Source organism: Hipposideros armiger, unplaced genomic scaffold, assembly GCF_001890085.2.
Source record: "Hipposideros armiger isolate ML-2016 unplaced genomic scaffold, ASM189008v1 scaffold_21, whole genome shotgun sequence".
NCBI classification, from domain to species: domain Eukaryota; kingdom Metazoa; phylum Chordata; class Mammalia; order Chiroptera; family Hipposideridae; genus Hipposideros; species Hipposideros armiger.
The window spans coordinates 6,754,465-6,773,641 of record NW_017731371.1 but is presented as its reverse complement, the minus strand read 5'-3'; positions in this window follow the sequence as shown (position 1 = coordinate 6,773,641).

Genomic DNA, 19,177 nt, shown 5'->3' with positions numbered 1-19,177 from the left:
CTAATAAACACAGGTGCAAGGTAGATGGAAACCCCAAAAGGTTGTTTTTTGTTATATACAGGCTGATATCATTCTCCCAATAGAAAGAATCACAAAGCCTTGCTTGCTGAGTTTCCATTCCTGAGCAAGTTCTTAGAGCCAAGTGTCCACTGATTGAAGGAGAGGATTAAAGCTTAAGGATAGACTCTAATACTAAAGAAAGTAGGTACAGTTATAAAAGGGGATTGATGATCACTTACCCAGTAACTGCACACTGGAAAAAGTGTCTAGATATTTCCAAGGCTTTTGTATACAGGATCTAATCTATCATTGACACTAAAGGGCTCCAAATGCTGTCATAGCCCATACCCCCTATTATTCAAGGGCATATGGGGCCAAGTAATCAAGTCCTGGCCAGATTCATCTCATAGTGAGGCCATTGGATTCCCAAATCCCCATGCTGGTCATTTTCTGAATGCCTAATCAGGATGGATATACTTAGGATCTTGCAGAACTCTCACATTGGTTCCTGTTCTGTGTAGTAAGAGCTGTTGCAATAGGATATTCCAAGTAGCATGTTCCAAAAGTCACCTATGATGGAGATAGTTAATCACAATAATATAGCATTCTGGGTAAAACAGAGACAGCTGCACTCTCAATAACGTCAAGGTCTTTGTTATATTGTGACACCACCTTCAAGGTCAAGAGCACCTCATACCACCTATTACTAAGAAAGAGGCAGAGAGCTTGGCAATCTGCTTCATGTTTTGGAGGTGTTCTGGATTCCATGAGAAAACCACTCCAATCTATTTTTACTGCAAGTTTTGAAAGGGATGCAGAGAAATGCAAGTCTATGCAGTGAAAGTGGGATGCTGCTGGGGCCAGAGGACCTAGAATTTCCCATGGTGCTAGACACACTAAGGATAGATGAAAAGGTAAAATGAGGTCTCTGGCATGCCATAATAGGACATTTGCACACCGCTCTAGGACTTAGAAACAAAGCTATGCAAGAAAACAGTTCCTGGCATACTACCAAGCCCTGGTAGAGACTAAGCATCTGATCCTGAGACACCAAATGCCACAAAGTGTGACCTCTCAAATCTACATTACTATATATCCTTAGGTGGGCACAGCAGCTATTTGTTGTATGGCAGGACTCATACATTTGGGATTAGACCTGAGGATATAAGTAATCACAGGACGAGTTATCCCAGACCTCCTGTCCCCATGTCATCTACCTCTATTGTACTAATGACTCTTCATTGTCTTCTAACAATAACCTCTTGGGGTTGGGCATTACTAATGGCTAGTTGAACAGAGAAAGACAAAACACAAAGCTGATTCAAAGATGGGTCAACTCTATATGTTGGTGCTGATCAAACATGGATTGCATTTTCACAGCCCAGCCGACACTGCCTTGCAGAGATCCCAGAAGTCCCAGTAGTGCAGGTAAGAGAAAACAAAAATTGTACTATAGCGCCATCTACTGGAAAACAAAAGAAATATCTCTACTTATCAACCGCTAAAGGGTTAAAGGCAACAGTACTTAAACAAGATTTCAATCCCTCAAATGCCAAGGCAGAGAAATAATCTATCAAGTACCATGAACAACCAAGATAACAAGTTAGTTCAGAAATAAAATGAAAAACCTCCAGAAAATAAACTCAAAGACATGGAAGATTGTGATGTAAATGACAGAGAATTCAAGATGGCAGTTCTGAAAAAACTCAATGAGATACAAGAAAACTCACAAAGGCAGTGCAATGAGCTCAGGAATAAAGTCAATCAACAACAGGAATACTTTACCAAAGAGATCAAAAGTATAAAAAGAACCAAACAAATTGTGGAGCTGAAGAACTCGATAATTGAGGTGCAGAATGAATTAGGAAGCTTAAGATATAGGGCAGACCAGATGGAAGAATTAGTGATCTTGAAGATAGAAATTTAGAAATGGCTCAGGTGTAAGAGGAGAGAGAATTGAGAGTAAAAACAAAGGGAAAGAAATACGAGAACTATCAGACTCCATTAGAAAGAGCAATATAAAAATAATGGGTATAGCCGAAGGAGAATAAACGGAGAAGAAAACAGAGAGCCTATTCAAACAAATAATCAGTGAGAACTTCCCAAACCTGTGGAAAGAGCTAGACCCATGAATCAGATAAGCTAATGTAGCACCTAATTATCTCAATGCAAAGAGACCTTCTCCAAGGCACGTTATATTAAAGCCGTGAAAAATTAATGACAAAGAAAGAATTCTCAAGGCAGCCAGGGAAAAGAAGACTGTAACCTCTAAAGGAAACTTCATTAAATTATCACTAGATTTTTCAGCAGAAATCCTACAAGCTAGCGGAGTGGAATAAAGTATACAAAATATTGAAAGAGAGAAATTGCCAGCCAAAAATAATATATCCAGCAAAGTTATCCTTTAGATATGAAGGAGAAATAAAGGCTTTTCCAGACAAACAAAAGCTGAGGGACTTGACCACCATGAGACATGCATTACAAGAAATGCTGAAAGGAGCCCTTCTACCTGAAGACAAAAAAAAAAAAAGAAAAGAAAAGACAAAAGGATACAAAACTGTAAGATAACAGACAGACAAGCAGGAAATTACAATTCTTTTTTCAGAATAGGATATTAAACACTTAAATATGACACAAAGGTTCAAGAAAGTAAAAGCATTTTTTTTTTAAAAAGGCTACAGCTTCTGCAATTTGGAAATGAACTCACAGCATAAAAAGAGATAATTTGTGACAACAAAAGCATAAAAGAGGAGGGTAAACTTGCACAGGTGAGTAGAGATAAGATGCAATCAAAAGATAAAGGACTACTGTACATATGAAAAAAAAATTTTTTTTGCATAAACCTAATGATAACCACAAAACTAAAATTAAGAACTGAGATACATATCATAAAAAAGAACAAAGGGAAAAAATATAGAATATCACCAAGTTAAAAATAACAGAAACACAAGGGAAAATAAGCAATAGAAACAGAGCTACTAGAAAACAAAAGAAAATAGTTATAGGAAGTCCTCATATACCAATAATTATCCTAAATGTAAATACACCAAACTCACTAATTAAAAGGCACAGAGTAGCAGGATGGATTAAAAAACAAGACCCAACTCTATGTTGTCTTCAGGAGACCCATCTCAGCTACAGAGACAAACATAGACTCAAAGTGAAGGGGTGGAAGGTGATGCTCCAAGCAAATGGCATCCAGAGAAAAGCAGGTGTAGTCATACTTACATCAGACAAAATAGGTTTCAAGATAAAAACGTCAACAAGAGGAAAAGATGGACATTTTATGAGGGGACAATACATCAAGAAGACATAACATTTATCAATATATATATGCACCCAACCTGAGAGCACCAAAATATATAAAGCAATTACTAACAGACCTAAAGGGAGAAACTGACAAAAATACAGTTATAGTAGGGGACCTAAATATTTCATTGATAGCTATGGATAGATCATCCAAACAGAAAATCAATATGGAAACATAGGCCTTAAATGTCACATTAGACCAAATGGACATAATAAATAGTTATAGAGCTTTTTATTCAAGAACAACAGAATATACATTCTTCTCTACTGCACTTGGAACATTCTCAAGGATAGACCATATGTTGAGGCAAAAAACTAGTCTCTACACATTAAAGAGGATTGAAGTAATAACAAGCATATTCTCTAACCACAATGGTATGAAATTGGAGTTTAACTACAGGAAATAAAACTGGAAACACCACAAAATGAGGAGATTAAACAATATGCTACTGAACAAATATAGGGTCAAATAAAAAAATAAAAGAAGAGATAAAAAAAATACATAGAGACAAATGAGAATAACAAAATACCATATCAAAATTTTTAGGGTACAGCAAAAGCAGTTATAAGAGGTACAGCAAAAGCAGTAATGTAGCATTACAGGCCTACCTCAAGAAATGAAAAAATTCACAAATAAACAATCTAACATTTCACCTTAAAGAAACAGAAAAAGTCAGTAGATGGCAGCAAATAATAAAAATTAGATAATTAAATGAAATAGAGAAAAGACAATAGAAAAAAATTAATGAAGCAAAGAGCTGGTTCTTTGAAAAGATAAATAAATTGACAAACCTCTGACTACACTAAGGAAAAAAGAGATAACACTCAAAGAAAATCAGAAATGAAAGAAGAGACGTTACAACAGATACCACAGAAATACAAGGATTACACAAGAATACTATGAAAAGCTATATACCACCAAACTTGATAACCTAGAAGAAATGGACAAATTCTTAGAAATATATAACCTTCCAACATTGAACCATGAAGAACTGGAAAACCTAAATAGACCAATTAGCAGTAAGAAAATTGAAACAGTAATAAAAAACCTCCCCAAACACAAAAGTTCAGAACCAGGTGGCTTACTAATGAATTCTACTAAACATTCAAAGAAGATTTAATACCTATTCTTTTCAAACGTGTCCAAAAGTTTGAAGAACAGGAAACACTTCCAAACTCATTCTATGAAACCGACATTACTCTGATGCCAAAACCTGGCAAGGGCAACACAAAAAAAGAAAATTACAGGCCAATATCCCTGATGAACACAGATGCAAAAATCCCAAACAAAATACTAGCAAATCAAATACAATACATTAAAAAGATAATATATTACAATCAAGTGGCATTCATTTCCAGGGCTCAAGGATGGTTTAGCATATGCAAAACAATCAATGTGAGAGACCACATTAACAAAGGATAAAAATTATATGATCACATTACTAGACGCAGAAAAACATTTGACAAGATACACTATCCATTTAAGATTAAAACACTCAATAAAATGGGTATAGAAAGAAAGCATCTCAACATAATACATGTCATATGTGACAAACCTCAGCTAACATCATGCTCAATGGTGAAAAGTTGAAAGCTTTTCTTCTAAGATCAGAAACATGACAAGCATGCCAACTCTTGACACTGTTATTCAACATAGTACTGAAGTTGTAGCTATAGCAATAAGGCAAGAGGAAGAAATAAAAGACATCAAAATTGGGAGTGAAGAAGTCATTTTTTTCAGATGACATGATTCTATATATAAAGAATTCTAAAGACTTATTAGAAACAAAAAACAAATACAATAAAGTTGCAGGATACAAAATCAATGTAGAAAAATCCATTGCATTCCTAAATATTAACAATAAAATGTCAGAAAAGGAAATGAAGAAAACAATTCCATCTGCAATTGCAATAAAAAATATAAAACACCTAGGAATAGCCTTAACAAAGGAAGTGAAGGGCCAATATACTGAAAACTACAAGACAATTGGAAGGAAATTGAAGAAGACACAAAGAAACAGATATTCCGTGTTCATTGGCTGAAACAACCAACACAGTTAAAATGGATGTATTACCTAAAGCAATCTACAGATTTAATGCAATCCTCATCAAAATCCCAATGACATTTTTCAAGGAAAAAGAACAAAAAACCATTAAATTTGTTAGAACTACAAAAGACCCCAAATAGCCAAAGCAGCCCTAAGAAAAAAGAACAAAGTTAGAGGTATCACACTCCCTGACTTCAAATTATACTACAAAGTGCCAATGATCAAAATAATATAGTATTGGCAGAAAAAAGACAGACCAATGGAACAGAACTGAGAGCACAGAAATAAACCCAGACACATATGGGCAACTAATTTTCAATAAAGGAGCCAAAAACATACAATAGAGAATGAAAAGCCTCTTCAATAAATGGTGCTGGGAAAATTGGAAAGCCACATGCAAAAGATTGCCTCAAAATGGATCAAAGACCTAAATATAAGACCTGAGACAATAAATAAAGAAATAAAAGCAACCATATTGAAGAGGAAGAGGTAAAACTGTCATTATTTGAAGATGACATGATACTTTATGTAGAGGATCCTAAAGGTTCCACCAAAAACCTCTTAGAACTGATAAATAAATTCAGTAAAGTAGCAGGATACAAAATTAATGTTGAGAAATCGGTTGCATTTTTATATACCAATAACAAACTATCAGAAAGAGAAATTAAGAAAACAATCCCACAATTGCATCAAAAAGAAAAATAAAATACCTAGGAATAAATTTAACCAAAGAGGTAAAAGACCTGTATTCAGAAAATTATAAGACATTGAAGAAAAAAATTAAAGAAGATACAAATAAATGGAAGCATATACCATGCTCATGGATAGGAAGAATTAATATAGTTAAAATGTCCATACTACCCAAAGAAATCCATAGATTCAATGCAATCCCTATCAAAGTACAAATGGCATTCTTCACAGAGCTAGAAGAAATAATCCTAAAATATGGAACCACAAAAGAATCCAATAGCCACAGCAATCTTGAGAAAAAAGAACAAAGTTGGAAGTATCATGCTACCTGATACCAAACTGTAATACAAGGCTATAGTAATCAAAACAGCATGGAACTGGCAAAAAAACAGGCACATAGATCAATGGAACAGAATAGAGAGTCCAGAAATAAACACACATCTATATGGTCAATTAATCTATGACAAAGGAGGCAAGACTATACAATAGGGTAAAGACAGTCTATTCAATAAATAATGGTGTTGTGAAAATTGGACAGATATATGCAAAAAAGAGAGAAGAAACTAGACCACTTTCTTATACAATATACAAAAATAAACTCAAAATGGATTAAAGACTTAAATGTAAGACCTGAAACCATAAAACTCCTAGAAGAAAACATAGACAGTAAACTCTCTGACATTGTTTTTAATAATATTTTTTTCTGATGTATCTCCTTGGGCAAGGGAAACAAAAGAAAAAATAAATGGGAGTACATCAAACTAAAAAGTTTTTGCACAGCAAAGGAAATCATCAGTAATATAAGACAACTTATTGAGTGAAGAAGATATTTGGCAATGATACATCTGGTAAGACATTAATATCCAAAATTTATAAACACCTCATACAACTCAACACCAAAAAAACAAACAATCCAATTAAAACATTGGTAGAGAACCTACATAGACATTTCTCCAAAGAGGACATACAGATGGCAAATACATATATGAAAAGATGCTCAACATCACTAATCATCAGAGAAATGCAAATTAAAATTACAATGCGATATCACCTTACACTTGTCAGAATGGTTATCATCAATAAATCAACAAACAAGTGTTGGTGAAGATGTGGAAAAAAGGAAACCATTGTGCACTGTTGGTAGGATTGCAAATTGGTTCAGCCACTATGGAAAGCAGTATGGAAATTCCTCACAAAATTAAAAATAGAACTACCAGCAATTCCACTTTTGGGTATTCAAAGAAATACAAAATACTAATTTGAAAAGATACACGCACCCTTTTGTTCATTGTCAGTATTATTTACGATAGTCAAAATATAGAAGCAACCTAAGTGTCCATCAATAGATGACTGGATAAAGAAGATGTGGTATATATTTACAGTGGAATATTACTCATCCATAAAAAAGAATGAAATCTTGTCAATTGCAACAACATGGATTGACATAGGGTATATTATGCTAAATGAAATAAGTCAGACAAATACAAATATCATATAACTTCATTTATATGTGGAATCTAAAGAACTGAGTAAATGAACAAACAAAACAAAAACAGACTCAGAGATAGAGACAAACTGATGGTTGCTGAACGGTAGGGGGTTGAGGGGCTGGATGAAAAAGGTGAGGGAATTAAGAAGTACAAATTGGCAGTTACAAAATAACCATATGGATGTAGAATACAGCATAGGGAATGCAGTAAATAATATTGTAATAACTATAACTATGTAAATGATATAAATATCTAACCACTATGCTGTACACCTAAAACTAATATAATATTGAATGTCAACTGTAATTGAAAAAAATAAATAAAAGTAAAATAAGAAGAGATTCAAAGAAAACATAGCCTCATAAGCAAGTAATTGAGAGACACAGTTCAAAAGAGTTGGTGCGAAAAAGAACTTCAAGAGTTTTTGTCACTGTTTGATTATCAATTTTACGAAGCTACTTGGTATAAGTACAGCAATGCCTTGGTTTGTGAGCATAATTCATTCCGGAAACAAACTACTCATATTGCAAGACATCGTTTGTTTACCACGTTAAAATGTATTAGAAATGTTTGCTCGTCTTGTGGAACACTCGCAAACCACGTTACTCTCAATCCAGGGTTTTACTGTATATAGAAAGTCCAAGAAGGCTTCTAGAGAAATTGCAGCTCTTCATATAGTGTGATAAGAACCAGTTCAATCTTCTGGAAAGTGATGTAGCTGTTAGTCCAAAATGGAGGTGAACCAGATGTTCTTTTTTTTTCTACACACTTGTAGTATATCTCTATCTATAAAAGTGTTTTTAAATGAGAGAAAAAGTTTAAAAAGTCAAAATAAAAAGAGGGATTTCTTTCTGAATGCTCAGTGCTCACAAAATGCAGTTTAGTTTCTATTTTGATTATTTACAGAATTCATATATATATATTTGTAAAACTAATGCAATATAAAAGTTTTAAATAAATACCAGTAAAAGTCCTTGCCCATACTCTTTACATTCCAATTTCCTGTCAACATGAAAAAAGTGTTAATGTGAATATATCCCTGTGAACCTTCTTCCTTGTGTGCATCTATGTTTATATCTTTGTATATGTGTGAACACATTTACAGATCTATTTAAAGGTTTTCTTTTTTTTTTTTTACCTTTTTAAAAATTAGTCTCAGGTGTACAAAACAATGTAATAGTTAGACATTTACACCCCCCACAAAGTGATACCTCCCCCAATCTACTACCCCTCTGACATCGTATATAGCTGTTACAATGCCATTGACTCTACTCCCTATGCTGTACTCCACATCCTGTGACTATGTATGTATATTAAATTATAGTTGACATTCATTGTTATTCAGCTTCAACTTCAGGTGTATAGCACAGTGGTCAGGCATCTACACCGTCTATGAAGTGGCCTCTCTAGTAAGACAAATGTCCATCGGATACCTTGCAAAACCTTTATTAGAGGTTTTCTTAAGTATTAATTCTGTATCCTTTTCCTGAATCATGTTCTTTTTACTTAATAATATTGAACATTTTTAATGGCAGCTCATAAAGATCTGTCTTGTTCTTCATCATGTTTAGGATGATGGTAGCTTTGGTTTTTCCCCTTAAGAAGTAAAGTTCCATAGGTGGGACAAATAGATGAAATTTACATATTTATTTATCCATTTCTCTTTTAACTTATGGAAACTCACAAATTTAAAAAAATCCTACAAAGAAACATGGATATTTTTGCTGCATTTTTTTAACTTTAAACTTTTCTAAAATATTATCTTAGGTCTCATACTATTTATCACAGAATAGGCATACTAGATCCCAACTAGTAAACCATAATATTTTAAGTAAACATAATGAACACAACTTAGAATTTGAGTACACAATAATCATAGATTACACAAATTGCTTAATATCATCCAGATCAACATGAATGGTTAGTAGAATAAATACCTTCAAAATTTCTAAAACATGTCTATATCTTCAAAAAGAACTCAACATTTCTAGTCTCAACCTACTTTAATTTTTTTTTTTTTGAGCTTAGCTTATTACACTTGCTGGTGTACATCTCCAGATTAAAAGTAAAAGCCAGGGCTGGCTGAGTGGCGCGTTGGTTAAGAACTTGCTTGGGATACCAGAGGGCTCCGGTTCGGATCCCACATATGAGGGCCAGTGACACTGCCCTCTACAGGCAAGATGCTGAACAACAGCTCAACCTGGAGCTGGGCTGCCTTGAGTCGCCGGCTGCAGCCCCTGCTGCAGTGGGTTGCCATGGGCTACTGTATGTAGCCAGCAGCCAGCGTGAGTGGCCAGCAGCTGCTGCGAGCAGCCGTCCTCAGAAGCTGGTGACTGATCTGCCTCACCCGGGAAGAGCGCAATGATGGTGCCAACTTGGGCCAGTGAAGTAATGTCCTCCACAACTAGACAGAAGAACAAAAGGACAGCAACTTGTCTGTTCCTCTTCCCCCAATTCCCCAGCACTGTCCCCATCCCCCAATTCCCCAATAAAATCTTAAAAAAAAAGTAAAAGCCAGAAGTTTAATTATTCTAAAATGTAATTTTAATTACATAGTCTCATTATAGAAAATTAAACATCAATCAAGAGAAAGCTTTCCTTTCCTGCATCCCTGCCTCTAATTGCAGTGCCCTCCTTACTGTTCTCATTTTTCCATGGAGAAAATTTTCATAAATTTACATAAATGTATTTGTATATATACAAATATTTAGTTTGTACTTTAGCTATTTTTTATTAAAAAGTAATGCTTGTACATGGTAAAATTCAAAGATTACAAAAACATATACAATGGGCCGGCTGAGTGGCTCAGCTGGTTAAGAGCTCACTTGGAGTGCCAGCTCTGAGCAGCAGGGCTGCGGTTTGGACCCCACATTGAGGGCCAGTGATGCTCGCCCTCTGGTGCTGGGCTGCTGTGAGTCACTGGCGACGGTGTAGGCTGCAGCAGGGCTGCAGTGGGCTGCCATGAGCTACGTGAGTGGCTGGCAGCCGGTGTGAGCTGCTGGGAGCCACTGTGAGCAGCCGACCAATGACCGGTGACTGATTGCCTCACCCGGGAAGAGCACAATGATAATACCAACATGGGCCAGTGAAGCGAAGTCCTCCACAACTAGACTGAAGAACAAAACAGCAATTTGTCTACCTATCTGTTCCCCTACCCCAATTCCCCAATGCTGTTCCCCTCCCCCCAATTCCCCAATAAAATCTTTAAAACAAACAAACAAAAACATATACAATCAAACATAGTCCTCTTTCCATAAACAGACTCCAAATCTCTCTCCAAGAAAAACTGTAACATACATATGTTTAACTGTACACGAGTGTGTATATTACATATATATATATAACATATTAGAGATAGATATAAACTTAGGCATGAGATAAGAGTATATGGGGTTAATTTAAGCAAATGGGAGCAGAATATATCAATTGTTTTGGACCTTGCATTTTCCCCTAAATGATAATCTTTCCAGATCAGCACATAAAGAATATTATTTTTAACTATTGCATTGCAGAGTGCTATCATAATTTACCAAATCCTATTGATGAACACTCAGATTCTTTCAAGTCTTTTGTCATCATAGATAGTACATCAGATAGACTAAGTACATCTTTGTGTACATGATTGAGTATGTCGCTAGAAGAATTGTGTTAAAGGATGTGTGTGTATTTTTCACTTTGATATATATTTTCAAATTCCTGTGCAAAGATGTCATAACAGTTATTATAATGTCTTTCCACTCATATCTTCCAGATGTTATGTATTACCAAACATTTTTCTATGTGAGTAGTTTAGTGTAGTGATTTAGAGTTCAAACTCTGGTAATTGGGTGCAAAATTTAATTCAGTTACTTATCAGCTATGTGTCTTTGGGCAAGATACTTAACTTCTTTGTGCCTCAGTTTCCTCATGTGTAAAGCAAAACTTTATTGAATCAATAAATATTTATTGAGTACACATTCTTCTAAGTACTAAGGATCCAACAGTGAACAAAACAGGCAAATATACCTGTATCAATGAACGTTGAAACTCTAGGTTTTGTGAGGATTAAATAAAGCAATTCATGTAGAGTACTTAGAACATGTCTGGCACATAGTAAATGCTCAGTAAACATTTATTTTATTATTAGTATTACTACTTCTATTACATTACTATCATCAATATTACTCAAACAAGAGAAAAAATGATTTCTCAGTACCTTAATTTCCACTTTAATAATTTCAGCAATCCAAAATTTGTTACTAAGTTAAAATATTAAGTTTATTTTGCTGCAAGCTACTACTTTTGTGTAACAGTGTGTGACAAATTTCAACTTGTTTGGCGCCATTAGTTGGATATGAGCTACCAGTGAGAGGAGGTGTGTTTTAAAGTGTGCCATAAATCATCATCATAACAATGTTCCGTGTCACACATCACTTCTGGTATATGGCAATTTCTGTCAAATAAAATCATTATGGTGTGCCCTCATCCACCTTATTCACCAGACCTGGCACCAAGCGACTTCTGGTTCTTCCCCAAAGTCAAAATGATTCAGGACATTGAGACAGCAATGACAGTGCAACTAAAGTCACTCACGAAAGAGGACTTCCAGAACTGCTTCAGAAAGTGGCAAGAATGATGGGGTAAGTATGTTTGAAGCGAGGAGGAGTATTTTGAGGGGGATTAATGACAATGTGTCTTTCACTGTAATAATTTTTTTTTAAATTTAAACATTCACTGTATTTTTTTATCACACCTTATTAACCATAATGAAATTCTGTTGGTTGACTTTCTCATTTATGTCACAGGGTATTTACTGATTGAAAGTCTATTTTTTGGTGATTGATTGGTGGAGCTTAAGTCATGGGCCATCAATGGAAAGGAAACTGCCAAGGAGAGTGTTTGGCATTTTCAGCTTCTATAGAGTAGAGTTATTTCTGACATAAAGTGAGTGATTGCCCAAACATAGGAAGGAGATTTATGTGATCGGCACTTCCTAAAATGATAAATGTCTGCTACAGTCCCTTATCTTTGGCTGTCAAAAATCAGTGTGCTTATCTGTACTTGTAAGTAAAACAAACTTGATCCTGCCTAATTCAAGTAGCCTGTCATATACAACAATAACAAAAATGCACGCAACTACTTTCTAAAAAGCATAAATTCAAAATATCATCAGTTATTGCCTCCCAATCCAAGTCCAGGATCTCTGGAAGATATGCATTCCTCCTATGGTTCAATCATACTTCCATATGAATATTCTTTAATATACTGAGAAAGTGATAAATTTCACCACCATCACTGTGCTCTATAAAGAAAAACAATACTGTATAACAAGGAATAAAATGCAAATATCTTCAATTGGTACAGAGATCTTTTGGGGTATTTATGATTTCTGTCCTCTGCCATCTATTACATGATCTTTTGCTTCAGTCTGTGCCCAGCTGACTTGGATTCTACATCTGGTACCATATATCCAACCATCATTCCGAAGAGATCTGAGAATTTGTAGGTTCTGCCTGTGGTTGCTGTAGGCTCCCTTAACTTTTACCACTGGACCCAGACACATCAGACTAGTCCCTAGTTTCATCCACATCTTCCCTTGCAACTAGAACATAATCACCCTTCAATTGTCAGCATTAATCAATACAGTCAACAATATATATCCCCTTTTATGTATTCTTCCAGTGTCATAAGAGCCTGAAAGGGACAAATGGCAATATCAGCTTCAAATTCAATGGAAACGTCTTGGGATCTCCTGGCGGAAGCATTCTTTTCTTGGGTAATAAGGCCTCTAAACCAGCAGAGCCTAAGTCATAAGACAAATTTTGCAATAGACACACAATTTGGGTCAATAGACACAATTGCGAGTGGTGCCACTTGCACTTCCTCAATTTCAATTACAGTTCCTTGACCTGCATATTGTGACTATGTATTGGTCAACAGCTCAGAGCACGTATTTAATATATAACCCTGAGAGCCCTCAATCTGTTGTCTGCTATCAAGTGTGCAAAACTGTCTTCAACTGGTCATTTCAAATGTCCAAATGACTATAGTGGTAGCTGTACGAGTATTTTGGTGTTGGAGTACACAGAAAAATTAGTAAATTCTATTAGCCCATTGCTACATGATACATATAAATTAGCTAATTGCTCAGAAACACTGTTTATATATCAGTGAATGATGGTGCTGTAGAGACATGGTAGGCAAGGGAAATAAGTCCAAATTTAGCATGTGTTCATTTTAGTGTGAAATAATAGCTGTCCCCTCGGTGATGTGAAAAGCTGAGGAGCCATAAAGGAATAAGTATTTGCTAGAGTTAGCACCTAAAAATATTATAATATTTTAGTTAATCTGGAATGTATTTTGATTTTTGAAGTAGAAATTCAGCTTTCTACTGTCCCAAATAGTTAGCCAGTTGTCACACAGCATTCATTATATAGTTGTTTTTTCTTAGTGCTTAGAAATCCTCTTATACTAAGTTTTCATATGAACTTACTTTTGGTTCTTTATTCTCCACTTAGTTCCATTGATCTGCTGTTTCTTAATGAGCCAATGATAAATCTTTTTAATCATTGCGGCTTTGTAATCAGTCTTATACATGATGATAGTATTCACTCATTGCATTGTTATTTTACTATATCATTATTTAGATTTTTTTTTGCCTATTCTTATGTGTTTAAATTTTGAATCAGCTTGACTTCTTGTAAAAGATCCCATGGATATTTCTATTAGTATCACATTAAATTTATAGATTAAGTTTGGGAGAACTGACATCTATAAAATACTGAGTCTTTGTAAGAAGAGGGGGATGTCTTTCCATTAATTCAAGACTATTTCTATAGTTCTTACCAGAGTTTTACAATTTTCTTTATACAGATTCTACACATTTTATGTCATTTTTTTTCTTTTTGCATTTCATATGTGTATGTTAATTTGTAAATAGTCTTCTAAGACGAAATGTTTCAATGATAAATTCTCAGAGGCTTGACTTTCCTATATAAAACTAGGGTAACCTAGGGTATTTATCTGCTGTTTTCTTAGGACATAACACCTATAAAGGAATGAATGACCATGAGTATAGGAGGTAAAATAATACCTAAATCCACAAAAATGTTCTCCCAAGAAATGTATAGTACTTCTCATATGTTACCCCCAAATATCTTGGTAGAGTTAAAAGTCGTTATCCCTGCATTGCAATAGTCCCAGAGAATATAAACTGTTCTTCTAATATTGTTCAGATATGGAATTGTATGACTAGAAACATATCTAAGTCTCTTGAATCATGTCTGTGTGTTCAATGAGTGAATAAGAGGAAGGGAGGGAATGACAGAGGGAGGATGAGAGAGAGAGGGGGATAGAGACAGAGATAGGTAGAGAGTGTGAGAGGTGAGAGGGAGAGAAAGAGAAGTTTTAGGAGCAGGAAACCAGGAAAGCAATCGGCCAGCTATCCTTCTTATATATAGTCTCTGAATTTCCAAGATAATAAATCAGACAGATTAGACAGAGCCTATCCAAGCAAATCTCTAACTGCTAAGTGAGGGAACAAAATAATCCCAATGGTAAAACAAAGAAAATAGCTGCTGAAGTTTGACAAATATTATGTATTACCCTTAAAGCAGCATTAAATAAAAAAATATATGGATGAGTAAGAACTGGAAAGGAAAACAACATACATTTCATACTCAAATCTACCACAGAAAAATGCAGGTCTTTCATATCCTTAGGAAACACAGTTCTCCTAAATACATGTCAACTTCTAGTCTTCTGTTGTCTCTTCAATGAGGTTGTGTTTTCTAAAGGACATCATTAGTGGGAACTCAAGGAGTCCTAAAACAGTCTCTAGTTCCTGTACATTAATGTCATATTAGTAAAATCTCAGAATACCAGTTATTTTGCTCATTCACTCAATTCTATTAAGATGTGCCCCAATTAATCCCAATACTCCATTTTCCAGTTTCTGTCTTTGCTCATGCCATACCTATGATCTCTTTCACAGTCATCTCCCTTTTACAACCTAATTTGGGGGTTGCCTGATTGCAAAAGCCCAGCTCAGAAATTACCTTTAGGATTTGTCTTTTTAGGTCAGAATAGTACAGCAGTTAACAAGTGGAACCTGAAGTCAGAAACCTAGCTCAACTGCTTCCTAGTTATGGGCAAATTAACCTTTCGCTACTGCTGTTTCCTCCTCTCCTAAGTGGAGATCAAAGGTTTAACCTACCACAGGGTTGTTGTGAGGATTAAATAAATTAACAGATGCAAAGCATTAGGCTGCTGACTGACTGATGCATAGTGAGTTTCAATAAGGGTCAGCTGCTACATTTCAAAAGGGAAACTAACCACTTCCTCTTCTGGCTCCAATTGTGCTGTGTTTGTTCTTCTTTACCAATCTTTCCATGTTGGATTAGTTAACATATGTATCAAATTGTGTCTTCTCTGAGGAGAGGATAAAAGGCTTCCTTATTTCTTATCCTCTATAGACTTTACATACTATAATAATGGGAAAACTAGCATTTATTGAGCATAAAATATGTGCCAGATATTAAGCGAGTTTTTTTATATGTATCATCTCACATAATCTTCATAATAATCCTATGTGGCAAGTAATATTAGCCATCCCCACCTTACTGAAGAAGAAACAGGTTTAGAGAAAGTAACTTGCTTGATGTTCCATGGTTCATAGGGATTTTCTTATTCTAAATCCCTAACTCTTAACAATTATGTTATATAATCTGCTAGTTGCTACACCATAAAAGTATTGAATGACACATTAAATGACCATAAGCTTTACCGTAAAGATTTTTATAGCGTCTGCTGTGTGGCGAGCACATTATAAATAACCGCTACCTCTCTTGGAGTTTCATGTTTGACAATTTTTACTGTGAAGAATGAAGTTAACAATAAAGTTTAAAGAATTGTGTAACTGAGAGGAACTGAAGTACATTTAATCCATACTGTTGTTGTATGGAGCCTTGTTACTCAGAATGGCTTATGGACCAGCTGCATCAGCCTTACCTGGAGGCCTGCTAGAAATACAGAATAACCTTGTGCTCCACCCCAGATGCACTGAATCACAATCTACATCTTTGTAAGATCTCTAGTCTAAGTATCATTTTTATAGAGGTCATGAACCAGCAATTCTCCACTACTTAAGAATAGAAGAAATGAAAATTGTTTGGATTTAAGGAGATTTTCTTTCTAAGAGTAAATGTTAAGAGATCATGGAATAAAATATGAAAGGAGGGGCTGCCCGTGTGGCGCGTTGGTTAAGAGCTGGCTTGGGACACCAGCTCTGAGCAGCAGAGCCCCAGTTCGGATCCCACATGAGGGCCAGTGACACTGCCCTCTGCAGCTAAAATGGTGAACAACAGCTCGACCTGGAGCTGGGCTGCCGTGAGTCACCGGTGATGGCGTAGGCTGCAGCCCTTGCTGCAGTGGGTTGCCATAAGCTACCATGTGTGGCTGGCAGCCAGCATGAGCGGCTGGCAGCTGGTGTGAGCTGCCAAGAGCTGCTGTGAGTGGCCGCTCAGAAGCTGGCGACTGATCTGCCTCACCTGGGAAGAGCGCAATGATCACAATGCCAACATGGGTCAGTGAAGCGACGTCCTCCACAACTATACTGAAGGACAAAAGGACAACAATTGTCTGTTCCCCTGCACCAATTCCCCAACGTTGTTCCCATCCCCCCAATTCCCCAATAAAATCTTTTTTTAAAAAAATGAAAGGAATGTGTAAGAGTGTCTTTCCAAGAAGTTACTTTTGAATGATAAATGCTAATATAAGAAACCTCGATTAGGAAAAGGGGCTTAGTTCCTGAGCATATGGAAGGCTATCATTAATTTTAGAATATAAGCTTCCTGAAAGCAGAGCCTTTGTCTCACTTATTGCTGCATTCTCAATGCACAGAAGAGTACCTGGCACATAGAGGAATACAACAGACACATGTTAAATGAATAAATGGATGTTCTTAAGATTCTTAGCGCAATTTAAGTACGAGGTGTGATCAAAAGATATGTGAATGTTTACATTTAAAAGTAAAAGACACATTGCCATTAATCCCTCTCAAAACACTCCCCCTCACTTCAAACACACTTATCCCATTGTTCTTGTCACTTTCTGAAGCAGTTCTGGAAGTCCTCTTTCATGAGTGTCTTTACTTCATCCTCCATCATGACAATGCTCTGTGTCACACATTGCTTCTGGTATATGGCAATTTCTGTCAAATAAAAACATTATGGTGTGTCCTCATCTACCTTATTCACCAGATATGGCACCATGCGACTTCTGGCTCTTCCCCAAAGTAAAAACAACCATGAAAGGTAAACATTTTGAATCGATTCAGGACATCAAGGCAGCCACGACAGTGCAATTAAAGACACAAAAGAGAGTTGACTTCCAGAAGTGTTTCAGAAAGTGGCAAGAACTACGGGATAAGTGTGTTCGAAGGTAGGGGAAGTATTTTGAGAGGGGTTAAAGCAATATGTCTTTAATAAATTTTTTTTACTTAAACATTCACCATATTTTATGATCATACTTTGTATATCCTCCAAAAAGTAGGATTAAGGACAGACATAACTTCTGGCTCAAACTTTAGAGATGTGATTTGTCTTATGTGTCCTAATATGGAAGACATTTTCTGCCATTAAAAAGGACACAAGGAGATGAAGAGAACACAATGTTTATACCTTAATATATCTTACATAAGAGACAATTATAAATTATGTAAAAGAAAGAAAAATTGTATTCTTTGAATGTTATCTCAAGAGTTTTGCTTGGGACAAGATAATTAATTTAGCACCTATTTCTGGCCAGGGAGCATGTCCAATAACAAAGCCAGACTTCTAGCTCAGTTTAAAGAGAACAGATGTTTTCACTCTAGCATCTACTCATAATGATGAACTTTCACAGTATGTCATATCCTCTTTCTGTGTTAAGCCTCAAGGCCAGAGATACGATCCTGACAACATTAGGAAGAAAAACAATAAATGTGTCCAGATGTCAAATCACAGACAGTCTAATTAACCCTTAAGTTTATAGTTAAATAGAACAAATGTAGACAAAGGCTTTGTCTCATTAATTACATATTGGATAATCAAGGTTTCTTATTATCCTAAACTACTGATAATATCTGATTCATTTACCAATTTCATTGTTAGAATGTTATAAAGCATGCTGAGGCTTAACTGTCTTGCATGAATACTGTGAAGGAAGGAGTAACCTATCCTAGAGTGTTAGAACAAAAAGATTTTTCCATCGTAAATTGAAATTTGAAATCCTTTTAGCTAAATAACTGAAACAAAAGCAGGACAACCTCTATTACTGTCCCACAAAGCTACCTATATTAATGACATATTAACGGCAAGAGCAAATTTTTTATTTATTTGTTTGTTTGTTTTTTAAGATTTTTATTGAGGAATTGGGGGATGGGAATAGCGCTCGGGAATTGGGGGAAGGGGAACAGACAAGTTGCTGTCTTTTTGTTCTTCAGTCTAGTTGCGGAGGAGGTTGCTTCACTGGCCCAAGTTGGCACCATCATTGCGCTCTTCCCAGGCGAGGCAGATCAGTCACTGGCTTCTGGATGGCCGCTCACTGCGGCTGCTGGCCACTTAATGCTGGCTGCTGGCTACACACAGTAGCCCATGGCAACCCACTGCCACAGGGGCTGCA